The following is a 14699-nucleotide window of genomic DNA, read 5'->3' on the forward strand; positions in this document are numbered from 1 at the left end:
AACTACATCCTGCACATTATCTATCAATTGGGGATTACGGTGGCATGGTAAATAGGAGGGGTAAATAGAGGAGAAAGGCACTGCTTTTCTGCCTGCAGCAACGAGCCGTGCTGCCCATACAGAAGCGCGGCAGCGGCGCTGGAGCAGACAGCAAAGCCTTCCAGAACAGGCGGGTTTCCCTGCACCCCGCGCTGCCAGGCGGCGCCTCCACGGACCCCGCGCCCCTCTGCGACCAGGACCGCTTTACACCAACAGCACAGCTGCGTGTCGTGCAGCAGAGCTTTGTGTGTCCTCAGACCCTCACCAACCAAGCGAAAACCCCACCAAAAAGCCCTCCAAACTTCTAGCAGTTTGCAAACCCCTGCTATAAATAGACTCCTAATAGGAGGCTGTAATAGGATACAATTTATTTCTGAATCTGATGGGCTGACCTTCATCATCACTCGAGGCTCTGCTTGTCGTGAGTTATGGGCAATTCACTCGCTAGTGGAAATAAATTCTTTCGGAGCACTCGGTATTGTGTCCTCACGCAGGGCACACGGACGGGCAGCAGCTCCATGCCCACGCTGGCGATGCTGTGACACCGCAATGCTTGACACCGCGATGCCCGGGGAGAGCAGCACCGGAAGGGCAAAGACAGCACCACTGTGGTGTGTGGGTGAGAGATGGAGACGGAGGTGCCGCTGCCAGCACCGCTCCTGGAGCCGCGGCCAGCAGGTGAGCCAGGGCCACAGAGCCAGACCGGACAAGTCTCCAGTCTGAGATGCAACCTAAACAGGCAGTGTAACATCTAAGAACTAAACCAAGGATCTCTTATAAAATAAACCACCTTCTTCCTTTTGCTCTTTAACAGGCAAGTGCAGACCTTTGAACCAAACCAGCTTTGTGCAGCAAACAGTTTGTGCCAGACCTCCCTGGGATGGGGGAGCCCCCCAGCAAGGGGCTGCCCCCCACGGCACCAGCCCCTCCGCGGCTGTCAGGCAGGCAGGAGCTATTGCCAAGTTCTGTATTTATAATGCGCTTGCCCATGCATACACAATAAAGGATTTCTCAAGCTATGTGGTGATGAGCTCCTGTGTAGCTCAGATTAGAGATGAGCTTGTGGTTAACATTATGCAAGGAACACATCAAACAGGAATTCATTATTTCATACTAGAGAATGCATACCTGGAATTCTCCTTAAAAATGGAAAATCAGCTCAGGCTTGCTAAAACCCAGCAACCCTCTCTTCCCTATGAAAACCCCCAGCCCTCTTTCTCCCAGCACAGCCCCATCCCTGCAGCAGCTCCCCTGGTCAGCCTGTACCACAACAACTCATTAAAGGCAACAGCCTATATCACAGTTTATCAGCAATCCAACAAGGCCCAGTTTAACAAGATAAATTACAACCCACAGCATCAAAGAATAAGCCACACATTAGCACCAGAAGCCCTGTGACCCCCCCGGGGAGGCAGGAGCCCAGCAGAACTGCCCTGCAGCCACATGCGCTGGGCTGGCCCTGGCAGGACACGGGGACACGGTGCCCACCTCCTGCAAGCTCCCAGCACTAAGAGTGTTTTGAACTTCAAAGGCTTCAACTGCCATGGCTTGGCATCCCAGTACCGGTTTGTTACTGAGCTGGCAGCTCCACAGTGAGCTGAGATGAACACACTGCCTGCTCCCGCATGCACACGGGTGAGCTCACAGCACCCCTGCCCCTCAGCTCCCCCATGGCCCAGTCCCTTTGGCAGCTTGGAAGTTACTGCTGGGAATGGGGACCCTAAGTTACACTTTAGCGCTCTCCAGCTACCCCAGCTTGTTCATGAATAAATAAGCCAAGTGACAGAAGCATCTCCTGTTGCTCCTGAGTAGACCAGCAAATGTTTAAGTCAGTGGTTCATGGCTGCCTCCCCAAGCCAGGAAGAACAGCAGTGCTGCCCTGCTCCTTCAGCCAAGCCAGCCAGTGCTCAGTGACTGATGAGCTCCAGCTGCTGCAGCCCAGACACTCAAGAATTAGCCTACACAGAACCTAAAAGGAAAAGGATTTATTAAAAGTCCAGCAGCAGGAAAAAACCAAACTTTGTTCTGCAGTTTGGTCTCCACAAACCATGAGGAGGAGCAGGACTGCAGCAACAGCTCAGACACTGAACATCTTCCCCATCAGCAAACACAAGAAAACTGAGCCTTCCTGTTCCCTCAACACAGATGGTGTGCACTGCTCTTGAAGGTCATTCCAAACACAGATATGAAACAAACACCAACTACAGTCACCTTTCACAGCATTTTTTCTACAGTCTAGTCCAAGCTCACATAAGAGCCAAAACTCAGATTAAACCAAAACTTGGCTTTTTCTTAAGAAATAAGTCAAGCTTTTTCTACAAAGCAACAACAACAACAACATGTACCAAACACCACACAACTACCATAAACCCCAGGAGCAACCAAACACCACACAACTACCATAAACCCCAGGAGCAAGATAAGAACACGGACCCAGAGCAAATTACAGTTTTCCTGCAGGACTCACCAGAGCAACATCCAGCAATGGGGCAGCTACGGCAACATCAGCATCCAGCAATGGGGCAGCTACGGCAACATCAGCATCCAGCAATGGGGCAGCTACGGCAACATCAGCATCCAGCAATGGGGCAGCTACGGCAACATCAGCATCCAGCAATGGGGCAGCTACAGCAACATCAACATCCAGCAATGCAGCAGCTGCAGCTACAGCAACATCAACATCCAGCAATGGGGCAGCTCCTGAGCCCCCCATACTTATAGGCAGCCTGGGCCCCTTTGGCCCCTCCTTGGGGTGGGGCTACTGGGATAAAATGTCCCAGGACACACACCTGGGGCTGCTAATGAGCATTTCACACCGGTGGCCAGGGTCCCGGGGCCTGATGGGAGCTGGCCCCCCCTTCCTGCCCCTTCCTGCCCCTTGTTTGCAGCATTGGAAGGTAGGCTAGAGAAGTTTTAAAATGTTTTATGTTTCTCTTGTAAGCCTTTTTTCCTAATAGGAGTCTTTTTGTCTGTGAATGTACCCATGTGAAGCAGGTATAGGGTGCTTTCTGGTGAGAAGAGGTTTAAACAGTAAACGGAGTTGCAGATCCCTGCTCTCCCTGTCTCGTAACTTTCCAGTGTAGGTCTCCCCTTGCCCTGTGCCAGCGCGGCGTGGCAAACATCCCGTCTGCTCCTGGCCCTGGAGCCCGTGGGGCGCAGGTGACCCCAGTGCCCCGTACAGCCCCCGGGCAGCGTGTTCTGAGCTGTGCCCCAAGGGGTGCTGAGCCCTTTGTGGGGCCGGTTCTGCCTCACAAGGAGAGCGAGGGGGCCTCTCGTCTCCTTTCCTAGCTGGCTGAAATAACCCTTTCTGTAGCTCCTTCATTGCCAGTGAGGCTTTGTGACACCCAGGGAATTTTCTGGAGAAAAGACTACTGGTGTGGGGAGCCCCAGGGTGCCCGGCTCGCTCTCGGGGTGGGGACACAAAGGAGCATTCCAGTGCCCTCCTGCGCTCTCCCGCGCTCTCCTGCGCCCGGGCTGGGCAGGTGGTGCGACTGGTGCCCCATTCTCGCTGCACGCCGGTGAGCGTCACAGGTTCTTGTTGTAGAGATCGCCCTCTGTTTGAAATAATTTTAAATAGAGTTAGGAGAACAGCTTATTTTTAATAATAGATGATTATTGTTCATAAGGCAAAAAAGTGGCACTCTGCTTAATTATTGTTGCAGAAAGCTTCTTACCCGATATGTGTTTTTCAAACAGCAAGATCCTACAAGGATATTTTTCCTGTTTTCCTAGCTGCAGATGCATAGTGAATCCTAATTAAAACCTTTAAGTCTTATTCCATTTACAAGAAGGAGCGTATCATTTTTCTTTTAGCTTTTTTTAATACAGGGTCTCAATGCCCATTACAAAAATTCCAATGCATCTTTGAAGTTAGCAGCTAATTATATTTCTCCAAGTTATATATCTGGAGTTCTAGATGGGGGAAAGGCAATTACTTTTTTTCTCATTTAGCATAACAATCTCTGAAGCTTTATTGGAGCTGCAGTGAGTCACGCTATAGATCAGAGCCCAGGCGGGAAAGAGGAGGAATTTGGGGGGAAGGCAGGATGCTTACTCAGCTCTTCGGGCTCCTTCCCTTGTTAGTACACTGTCCCCACCAGGACGCTCTCTAATTGTTTGCTGAATGACTGCGGTGCTTTTTGCCTCAATAACTTTGCTTGGTAGGTCATTCAGCACATTCATTATGGGGCACCTGCTAGTGCTGCTGTAGCGAAGGGTCTGTCAGCATTTTACAGGAGTTTATAACTTGGCTGTAAATGCTGGTGTGGAGCTGGAAATGGCTGCATGATTTCTCCCAGGCAGAAACCGGCTGTTTCAGCCCGTTTGTTACCGTGTCACTTTGCGCAGGTGCTGCCAGCAGCACTGCCAAGCACAGCACCCGCTGCTGGTGGCGTGGGGAGCGGGGTCCGTGTGCCAGCCCCGTGAGCCCGCGCTGCGGGAGGTGAGCCCGGGGCCGCGCCGGGTCCCCAGTCGTCTGCAGCTCCTGGGTGCTGTGGTGGGTGCTGGCGGGCAGGCTGCTCTGTCCTGGGGACACGGGGACCCCTGCAGCAGTGATTCCTGGGGGCTGCTGGCCACGCAGACCTCAGCCTTTGTTAGCTGAATTGTCCCAACCTTCAGTTTGACACTACCCTGCTCCGTTTTTGAAAGGATCTATTATGCCTGGACCACCTTGCCTCTTCCCTTTCACAAGAATGAACTTAAAAATGGGTCTGAAATTTGAGCGTCAGCCCAGAGAGATGAGTATTTGGCCAGTCCGTGGTACCCTGGTGGTCGCTGCATGATGTTTTGTAGTTTTCGTCTCATCAAGACTGCGCTTGTGATAATGCACGGAAAAAGCAGAAAGTAAATTCTTTAGCACGTGCTGGAATGGGGGAGAGACTGAAGCCAATTCCCAGCTGGTTTACAGCTCAGCCCCATATTTCTGCCCCAGGATGAGTAACGAAGGAGATGGTGCCGCAGCACTAACCCGTGCCAGGAGACAGCGTGTTTGCCCTCCCTGGCAGCTGATTTATTCCCTCTGCTCCTGCACGAGTTTTATTGTTGGGGCTGTCCCAGACCACCGACTGCTTTCCAGACCTGTCTGTGACACTGAGCACAGAGCACTGGCACCAGGGATGAGTTCCCAGAAGTGGCTTTTGGAAGCAAAGGGGTGGAAAAAGACTTAAATGGAAGGAGCCCAAAATTGGTCCAGGCAGCTCTGTTGGCATCGGGATCTCTTTACAGTTTAGTTTCCTGCAAACCCTCACTCTCTTTGCAAACTGAAGTAGTGCTGGTGGCTTCAGGACCAGGACAGCAGGTTTTCCCTGTGGGGGCCATGGGTCCCCCCACTCCCAGATGCCCCCCGTTGCTGCAGGGCTGTGCTGTGGGGGGCTGAGCGGGGCTGGGAGCGCTCCCAGAGCCCTGGTCTCCTGATGCTGCCCCGTGTGCTCAGCCCAGGCTGCCGGCTGTGCGGTGACCGGGGACTGTCACCCTCTGACTCCCGTGGTGCCCGAGCCCTGCTCTAGGAGATGAGAGCGGGGCAGCCCGGCCCGGTGGTGGCGGAGCAGCGGCCACGGGGTCGGGGCTGCGCACCGAGACGCTTCGCTGCTGGGAACCTGTGAGAAATTAGATTCTCCACTCGGCTGGTCCAGGTGACTTGGCTTTGCTCTGCCGCCTTGTTCCTTCATTATTTTTTTGGCCGATAACTGACAGCAAGCTTGTCTTGTCTGTTTAATACCACACAGCGGCTCCAGGAGCAGCACGGGCTGTCGGTCCAGGCGTGAGCGCGCTGCATTGCTCTCCTCACCTCATTTACTCTGTGGACAGGAGGGGAAAAGCCTGCAGGCCGTGCTGAGCCCGGCGCTCGGATGTGGTTTCCCGTGGGCCGGGGGGACCTGCGCTTGGTTTGCGTCTGGGGAGGCCTGAGCTCAGACCGGGCCAGCCCAGCTGAGGACAGTGGTGGTCAGGATTGATCCTCCGCTCACACCTCGTGGAGCACGCCAAGGTCTCCGGGCGGCCTCGCGGTCAGGCTGGTGATGGACTTGGCTGTTCCTGCTCTCCGGAGCACCCGCTGCACAGCACCTGCGGCTGTGGGTTGGGGTGGGTATGGACATTTTCCTGTGCCCTGTTCCCCACCGTGCGGTGGGTGTCAGGCCTGGGATGCTCAGCCCCAAAGAGGCTGTATGAGGATGCCTGAGCAATGGTTCGGTTTGCCAGCTGTGTCTTCAGCATCACCCTCCATGCCAGAGACATTGCTCTGCCCTCGGAGCAGGAGGCACCTCGCTTAAAGACCCCAGGTAAGCTGGTAGCAGCTCTTTGGCAGCAGCATTGGTGTCGTGGTGCTCTGTGCAGCTGCTGGTCCCGTCCCACACACACAAACTGCTGCGTTGGCCCTCAGGAGCCGGAGGCGCTGGTGAGTGCTGGGCTTGCGGCTGTATTTTCTCTCTGGCCGAAGAGGTGCCGTTTCTAAAGCACCATCTCCTCCTGCATACACTTTTCCATGCAGATAGTGCATTCTGGAGAGCGTGAGGGTCCAGCAGCCGATCTGCTGGGGGTCGGAGCTGCTCGGAGCTGGCAGATGTGGTCCCAGGTGTTTGTGTGGCAGGGAGGGAAGGGGTCGGTTTGTTCCCCTGCGCTGGAGCCTTTCCCGGAGGCCGGGCCCGTGCTCTGCCGCAGAGCCACTGCCTCCAGTCCTCGCGGTAGGGCTCAGCCTACATCCTGGTCTTTGTTTAATTAAGAGCAAGCAGGGAATTTGAAGACTGAGTTTTCTCCATCCTGTGATAAATTAACCTCCTCCTTGCTCAGGAGGACAGGCGAATGCTCCAGATCAATGATCTTACTGATGCCTGGCCTCTCCTCCCTTGGAGGGAGAGAGCAACAAAGTGCATCAGCCCCTGCCACCGCCTTTGGGGCAGCGACTGGTGTGACTGTGGGTAATGATGATGAATGGCATGATTAATGCTGGAGCTTGGACCTGAAGCTGCCATTTTAGACCCTACTCACAGAATGATCTGGCTCCTGCTGTGCTATTTGGTGGCACTTAGAGTGCACCGGGGTGATCCAGGTGACCCCTCTGACAGACGGGCACCCCAACTCATGCCTGTGTCCAAGGGATCAAAGGGCTCCTGTCCAGGTTGGCCCAGAGCTGCGTGCCGGGGCGGCCATGGCTGTGCCGAGCGATGCCACGTCCTGTGCCAGCCGCAGCACAGCGCTGTGCAGGGCCGCCTTTGTATGCTGCTGTTGCAGGCAGCTCCAGCTCCGTGTGTGGTGTTCCTGCTGGCTGGGGAGGGTCGCTAATTTTATTTCCCACTAGCAGTAATCATCAAGAGCAGTATTAGCTGAACTGCACCCAGCAAAACACTGCTTTGGAACAGCATGCAATAATGACAGAGTCTGCAAAACATTGATTTAAGCCGGAGGGAGCTGGCATGGCTGAGCGCTGCTCCAGCGCGAGCGCAGGAACAGGCCCGCGGCGCTGGTGCGGGTGCGGGTTGCTGTTCCGCTGGGGCCCCGCGCCCTGAGCCTGGCGCACCCGGGGCCTCGGGGCAGCTCGGGCTGTCCGTGGACGTGGTTGACCCACGCGAGGCACGGGGCTCAGTGTGTTCCCGCGGGCTCGGGCAGGCACCCTGACGCTGCGGACCTGATCCTCGGGAGGGGGCCCGGCGGGACGGTGTCCCGGGCTGGGGCTCTGCGGGTGGCTCGGTCGCCCGGGGACACGGCGCTGGGAGCCGCAGCCTCGGGCACCGCTGGCTCAGGCCGTGGGTCTCTGTCCCTGGGCAGTTTGTGCTGGACCCACCTGGGGTGTGAAACCTTTTCTGAGGGAACAGTATCTGCTAAAACCCAGCTTAACTCAAACGTGCACCATCTCCCAGCGATTCTCATCTGCGTTCAATCGCTGAGGAAGCCAGCACAAAATCAGCCCCTGACTTTTTAATTTTTGAACATTCAAAACAAACTATACATCCATAAATTTCTCAGAGATCAGTAGATAGATGTAGCGCCCGCAGCTCTGCCTGAACAGTGCTGGTCCTTAAATGTAGTTTTGGCTTTTCTAAACTCTTTCGTTCAATGTATTTTTGTACAGCAGTGTTGACCTTTTCTGCCAGCCCCTGTGGAGCGGGGTTGTATCTTGTGTAAAAGTCATATCAAATGGGCCACAAAAAATCACTCTTGCCTGATTAAAATGAATAGTCTAGACAACGTGTGCGTTCTCCTTCTGTGTCGTTAGCTGTGTGTGAGAGCTTGCAGCAATCAAGGCTTTTATGGGAGAGCTGCAGCTACAGGTACTGCTGGCTGCCTTAACAGATACTAATTACAGTCCTTGTAAGGATTGATTTGCGAAGAAAATTTCTATTGCCTCAAGGACAAACGTTTGTGCAAATCATATTATTGTGTATGGAGAAATTGGTAACACTTTATGAAATGGTTCATTTATAAATACTTTGCTATTTATTAAATTAAATGGTATTATAACAATCCTTTTGCTAAGTTAAAATACAGTAAGTGTTCTGTTTTTGCATTATTTCTGTGCTATAAAGCAGACTATCAGATCTTGGTTGCCATCACCTGTTAAGACTCTTGTTGGTGCATTCTGTAACATGCGGTGTTTCAGACAGCTGAGGCACCCACACCACACCGAACGACATTGGGAAGGTAGCTCACTTCGGCACCTCCTTTCCCTTTCTTGATTTGGATCTGAAATTCTAAACCTATTCTAATTTTGAAGGTGGCTTCAGTCCTTGCTTAGGGCTGGAAGACCCAGTGGGTCAGGAGCTGCTTTGAATTCCCTCTTTGTATTCCAGGGCGACCGTGTTCAGGCTCACCACCGCGCACCGCACCACGCTGCCAGCACGGAACCCGCTCAGCTCTGCCGTTCCTGATGTGTATTTCACCTGGAGAAACGCGGGAAGGAGGAAGAGGCTCTTGGTGAACGACGTGTGTGAGGGGCTGCGCTTGCCCAGTGCCCTGCAGTGACGGTCACACCTGTCGCTGATCAAACCAGAGCGGTGGGTCACCCCTGTCACTGATCAAACCAGAGCGGTGGGTCACCCCTGTCACTGATCAAACCAGAGCGGTGGGTCACACCTGTCACTGATCAAACCAGAGCGGTGGGTCACACCTGTCGCTGATCAAACCAGAGCGGTGGGTCACACCTGTCGCTGATCAAACCAGAGCGGTGGGTCACACCTGTCACTGATCAAACCAGAGCGGTGGGTCACACCTGTCACTGATCAAACCAGAGCGGTGGGTCACACCTGTCACTGATCAAACCAGAGCGGTGGGTCACACCTGTCACTGATCAAACCAGAGCGGTGGGTCACACCTGTCGCTGATCAAACCAGAGCGGTGGGTCACACCTGTCACTGATCAAACCAGAGCGGTGGGTCACACCTGTCACTGATCAAACCAGAGCGGTGGGTCACACCTGTCGCTGGTCAAACCAGAGCGGTGGGTCACACCTGTCACTGATCAAACCAGAGCGGTGGGTCACACCTGTCACTGATCAAACCAGAGCGGTGGGTCACACCTGTCGCTGGTCAAACCAGAGCGGTGGGTCACACCTGTCACTGATCAAACCAGAGCGGTGGGTCACACCTGTCGCTGGTCAAACCAGAGCGGTGGGTCACACCTGTCGCTGATCAAACCAGAGCGGTGGGTCACACCTGTCGCTGGTCAAACCAGAGCGGTGGGTCACACCTGTCACTGGTCAAACCAGAGCGGTGGGTCACACCTGTCACTGATCAAACCAGAGCGGTGGGTCACACCTGTCACTGATCAAACCAGAGCGGTGGGTCACACCTGTCGCTGACCAAACCAGAGCGGTGGGTCACCCCTGTCGCTGATCAAACCAGAGCGGTGGGTCACACCTGTCACTGATCAAACCAGAGCGGTGGGTCACACCTGTCGCTGGTCAAACCAGAGCGGTGGGTCACACCTGTCGCTGGTCAAACCAGAGCGGTGGGTCACACCTGTCGCTGGTCAAACCAGAGCGGTGGGTCACACCTGTCGCTGGTCAAACCAGAGCGGTGGGTCACACCTGTCGCTGGTCAAACCAGAGCGGTGGGTCACACCTGTCGCTGGTCAAACCAGAGCGGTGGGTCACACCTGTCGCTGGTCAAACCAGAGCGGTGGGTCACACCTGTCGCTGGTCAAACCAGAGCGGTGGGTCACACCTGTCGCTGGTCAAACCAGAGCGGTGGGTCACACCTGTCGCTGGTCAAACCAGAGCGGTGGGTCACACCTGTCGCTGGTCAAACCAGAGCGGTGGGTCACACCTGTCGCTGGTCAAACCAGAGCGGTGGGTCACACCTGTCGCTGGTCAAACCAGAGCGGTGGGTCACACCTGTCGCTGGTCAAACCAGAGCGGTGGGTCACACCTGTCGCTGATCAAACCAGAGCGGTGGGTCACACCTGTCGCTGATCAAACCAGAGCGGTGGGTCACACCTGTCGCTGATCAAACCAGAGCGGTGGGTCACACCTGTCGCTGATCAAACCAGAGCGGTGGGTCACACCTGTCGCTGATCAAACCAGAGCGGTGGGTCACACCTGTCGCTGGTCAAACCAGAGCGGTGGGTCACACCTGTCGCTGGTCAAACCAGAGCGGTGGGTCACACCTGTCGCTGATCAAACCAGAGCGGTGGGTCACACCTGTCGCTGGTCAAACCAGAGCGGTGGGTCACACCTGTCGCTGGTCAAACCAGAGCGGTGGGTCACACCTGTCGCTGGTCAAACCAGAGCGGTGGGTCACACCTGTCGCTGGTCAAACCAGAGCGGTGGGTCACACCTGTCGCTGGTCAAACCAGAGCGGTGGGTCACACCTGTCGCTGGTCAAACCAGAGCGGTGGGTCACCCCTGTCGCTGGTCAAACCAGAGCGGTGGGTCACCCCTGTCGCTGGTCAAACCAGAGCGGTGGGTCACACCTGTCGCTGGTCAAACCAGAGCGGTGGTCCCAGCTACTGCTGGTGGAGCAGGAGCGATGGTCACATCGGACACGTGTCAGTCCTGCATGTTTGTGGGGCTGCACCGGTGCTCCCAGGCTGACCAGCTCCATTCCTGCTTTGAGAAGAAGTTGACCTTGCCTTCTGAAATTCTTGTCCGCTCTGGAAAACAAGCAGATAAGACATCTTTACTGAGCTAGAAATTTCTCTTGAACGTACCCTCTTTAATTTATGTTCCCTCTCACTTTGCCTGCAGCAAAACCCATTAATGGTGGCGGTCTGTGACACAACTGAAGGCTCCTCTAATGGCAGCTCTCCCTGATCGCACTGTGCTCCGGCTCCGGAGGAATTTGCTGGTGCTGTGGTGCTCAGCTTCTCCCCTCCATTTCCCAGGCTCCAGAGACTAATCCTTCCTTCGGCTGGCTTTGCTGCTGCTATGGCAATATTTTTCTCCCCCATCGTGGTAATCATGCAGTGGTCTCTGCGAACAGCGGGAGATGCGGTGCCTGTTAGATGTATAAAAGGTAAGATGAACTACGTGTCATAAAACTTTTAAAAGTTCCTTTTTTGTGTTTGTGCGGGGGTTATTTTATATGGCTTTTGATATGAAGCTAAAATTGCACATCAAAAAGGATAATGCATCTTTAAGCTGTTACAATGACTTCTAAATTTTTCATTTAATGTCAGTGAGGAAAAAACCCCCTCAGTTGGCTGAGTTACGTTGGTGAGATGGCTGTTTCATTCCATAAAGTGTCTGCAGTGGATTTGAACAGTAGGAAATCCAAGGGTGATAAATAGCTATTTCTAAGTAAATTTCATGCAATTGCCCTTTGGTTAAAGTCTTTCCTCTCAGCACTTTCCTGTGCACATAGCCCAACTAATAATATTCAGGAGCAAGTGCTTTCCAGTGTGACAACTGATTGCACTTTGAAGCAGTAAATGGCTGATTTCATAATTGGTATAATTTTTCACAAGTACCTGAATGTCATATACAGAAAGAATAAGCAACCTGGACTTAATACGGGAGCTTTTTCAATTCTCCTAAAAATCAATAATGTATTAAACCCCTCTAACTGATTAAAATAATGTGAACCCTGAGTAGGTTTTGTGAGGAAGGCAGGTTTCTTCAAGGGTGGCAGATTTATGGCAAAAGGGTTAATACACGGGGAGAACGGGGATGTGTTACAGATGGAGTCCGTTTTCCTAATTAAAGTTTTATCAAGATTTTCCCCATCCAATTGTTCCACGCGGTGCGATGGGAAGGAGCGTTTCCCCGCAGCGCGGGTGCGTGGCACCGCCAGCACCGTCCTTGCCGAGCGTGGAGATCAGCAGGGGCGCGGTGCCCGTCCCCGAGCGGCTCCGGAGGGCGCTCTGCCCGCGGCAGGAGGCACCGGCACGCGCCGGGGCGCAGCAGCGGGGCGGGGGCTCCCGCAGGCCTTGTCCTGGCGTCAGGGGGCAACGTTTATCTCAGGGGCCTCTTTGCATCCAGAGTTCAATTAGTGTCGCAGTGTTGTGAGTGTTGCTAACAGGGTTATAAGAGAGAGAACCTCGCTGCTCAGAGATAAGCGGAGGTGGGGTTTTTTCCACCGAGATTTTAAGATTTCTTGAAATCCTTTAAGACTATTGTGGAGAAATGTTTGAAGAGCTATGGAGAAGATGTTTGTGAAGGGGAAAGCAAAGGTGCAGCTGGCGGCGGGGGCGTGCGGGGGTGTCTGGGCGCTGGGCAGCGCCGCCCGCCCTGGCGGCGGCGGGGCCTGGGGCAGCAGGGCACGTGCAGAAATGCCTCAAAGGGAAGATGAAGAAAACCATCGCTTGTATGAAAGCCCGCGGTACCGTGTCAGTCCCCGGTGCCCGGGCCATCTGCCTGTGCCTGTCGAGGTGCCGCTGTGCCCCCGCTCGCCCCGTGCCGGGCAGCCAGGGAGCGCCCGTCGCTGCCAGACCCGGCGCGGCGTCCCTGTCCCCAGCGAGGGCGCTCTCCTGCCCAGGGTGCTGGCACGCAGCTGGATTGAGGAGTCTATTTGAACTTCACTTCTCGAGATCAAGATCAGACATCTTAAGCTCTGCATTATTCACGTTTGTCTGTTGTTTCTAACTCATTTCCTATTTTCCAGCTGAGGGACTCTGCCAGAAGCACTCTTTGCCAGAGATTAAAACAATTTAGGAAGCAGACACCCAATTCCTTTCTCTGGATAGCAGGCAAATTGGATATCTGTGAGAAGCAAGCAAATTTTATTATCAACAGATAGTTTGCTACTTAACTATCCTTAAGAATCCCCTGATATTTACAGGTTTTTATTAGTTGTCCTGAGGCAAAAAGCAAACACGGTGCATGCCCTGCACAGGTGCTCCGGTCGCTGCCGAGTCCAACCCCGGTGCCTGGAGCCCCGGGTACCAACGATTAAACACAAATGGGATTGGAAAGGAAGAGATGAGAAACTCGGATTCCACAGGCCAGAGGGCGGCCATGGAGCCTCCGTGGTAGCTCCGCTCTGTTTAACCTGGACACCAGCAAAGCCTTTGCTGCCCCTCTGTCGGCAGCACCGTGCTGCAGTTTGCGCTCTGCCTGCCTCTGTTTGTCTTGAGGCCAAGGGATATGTGAAATAACGTACGTCGTTAGCTGTGGCTCTCATTGATTTGTATCAAAAAAGCTGGTTTAAACGTAATTGCCACTAATTTGTGAAAATGCGCCATTAGATACGTAAATTCATTGGCTAATGGATGCACGTGGCAGATTACTGTGAGTGGATGACATGGGATAAGGGAATCAGGACCATTTCTCAGTGTGCTAAGCAGGGTCCTGCGGCTGGGTTTGGGTGCCAGGGTGTCGGTGACGCCGGCCCAGGCAGGACCTGTGGCTTTCCTCCTGTGCCGGGGCTGGGTTTGGGTACCTGGACGTGCTGGGGTGCCCAGCAGGACCTGCCGCTTTCCTCCTGTGCCGGGGCTGGGTTTGGGTACCTGGACGTGCCGGGGTGCCCAGCAGGACCTGCCGCTTTCCTCCTGTGCCGGGGCTGGGTTTGGGTACCGGGACGTGCCGGGGTGCCCAGCAGGACCTGCCGCTTTCCTCCTGTGCCGGGGCTGGGTTTGGGTACCGGGACGTGCCGGGGTGCCCAGCAGGACCTGCCGCTTTCCTCCTGTGCCGGGGCTGGGTTTGGGTACCGGGACGTGCCGGGGTGCCCAGCAGGACCTGCCGCTTTCCTCCTGTGCCGGGGCTGGGTTTGGGTACCTGGACGTGCCGGGGTGCCCAGCAGGACCTGCCGCTTTCCTCCTGTGCCGGGGCTGGGTTTGGGTACCTGGACGTGCCGGGGTGCCCAGCAGGACCTGCCGCTTTCCTCCTGTGCCAGGGCTGGGTTTGGGTACCTGGACGTGCCGGGGTGCCCAGCAGGACCTGCCGCTTTCCTCCTGTGCCAGGGCTGGGTTTGGGTACCTGGACGTGCCGGGGTGCCCAGCAGGACCTGCCGCTTTCCTCCTGTGCCGGGGCTGGCAGTGCCCAGTGCATTGGGCAATGGGAATTCTGCAGGAGTCCGGGAAGACGAAGGGGATGGCTCTTAAAATTATGCAAGGATCAAAAAAAATCATGGGATCATTCATCAGGATTGCTGTAGTTCTTGACCACATAGTCAATGATTTATTTAATCTTAATATATTCCATAAAGAGTCCCCATATTTCCATAAATATGTCATATCTACCTAATACATAGTAATGAACCTGCTCCAAGGGTAAATAAATAAGATCTAAGCTCAGC

General features: G+C 54.5%; 2 long non-coding RNA genes across 2 annotated transcripts in view; one reads left to right on the forward strand and one right to left on the reverse strand.

Annotated features, from left to right (window-relative positions):
- LOC139829512 (uncharacterized) overlaps positions 1-2585 on the reverse strand; it is a 71874-nt gene extending 69289 nt beyond the window's left edge. The window contains exon 1 of the long non-coding RNA XR_011742011.1: positions 2507-2585. This is a non-coding gene — a long non-coding RNA (uncharacterized lncRNA). The remainder of the gene's footprint in view (positions 1-2506) is intronic.
- A 291-nt stretch (positions 2586-2876) lies between these two features.
- On the forward strand, positions 2877-12335 carry LOC139829526 (uncharacterized). Its single transcript, XR_011742035.1, has 3 exons — positions 2877-2936; positions 8820-9023; positions 11213-12335. It is a non-coding gene; the product is annotated as an uncharacterized lncRNA (long non-coding RNA).
- Positions 12336-14699: the final 2364 nt, after the last annotated feature.

This window comes from Patagioenas fasciata, chromosome 20 (genome assembly GCF_037038585.1).
Source record: "Patagioenas fasciata isolate bPatFas1 chromosome 20, bPatFas1.hap1, whole genome shotgun sequence".
Lineage (NCBI taxonomy): Eukaryota > Metazoa > Chordata > Aves > Columbiformes > Columbidae > Patagioenas > Patagioenas fasciata.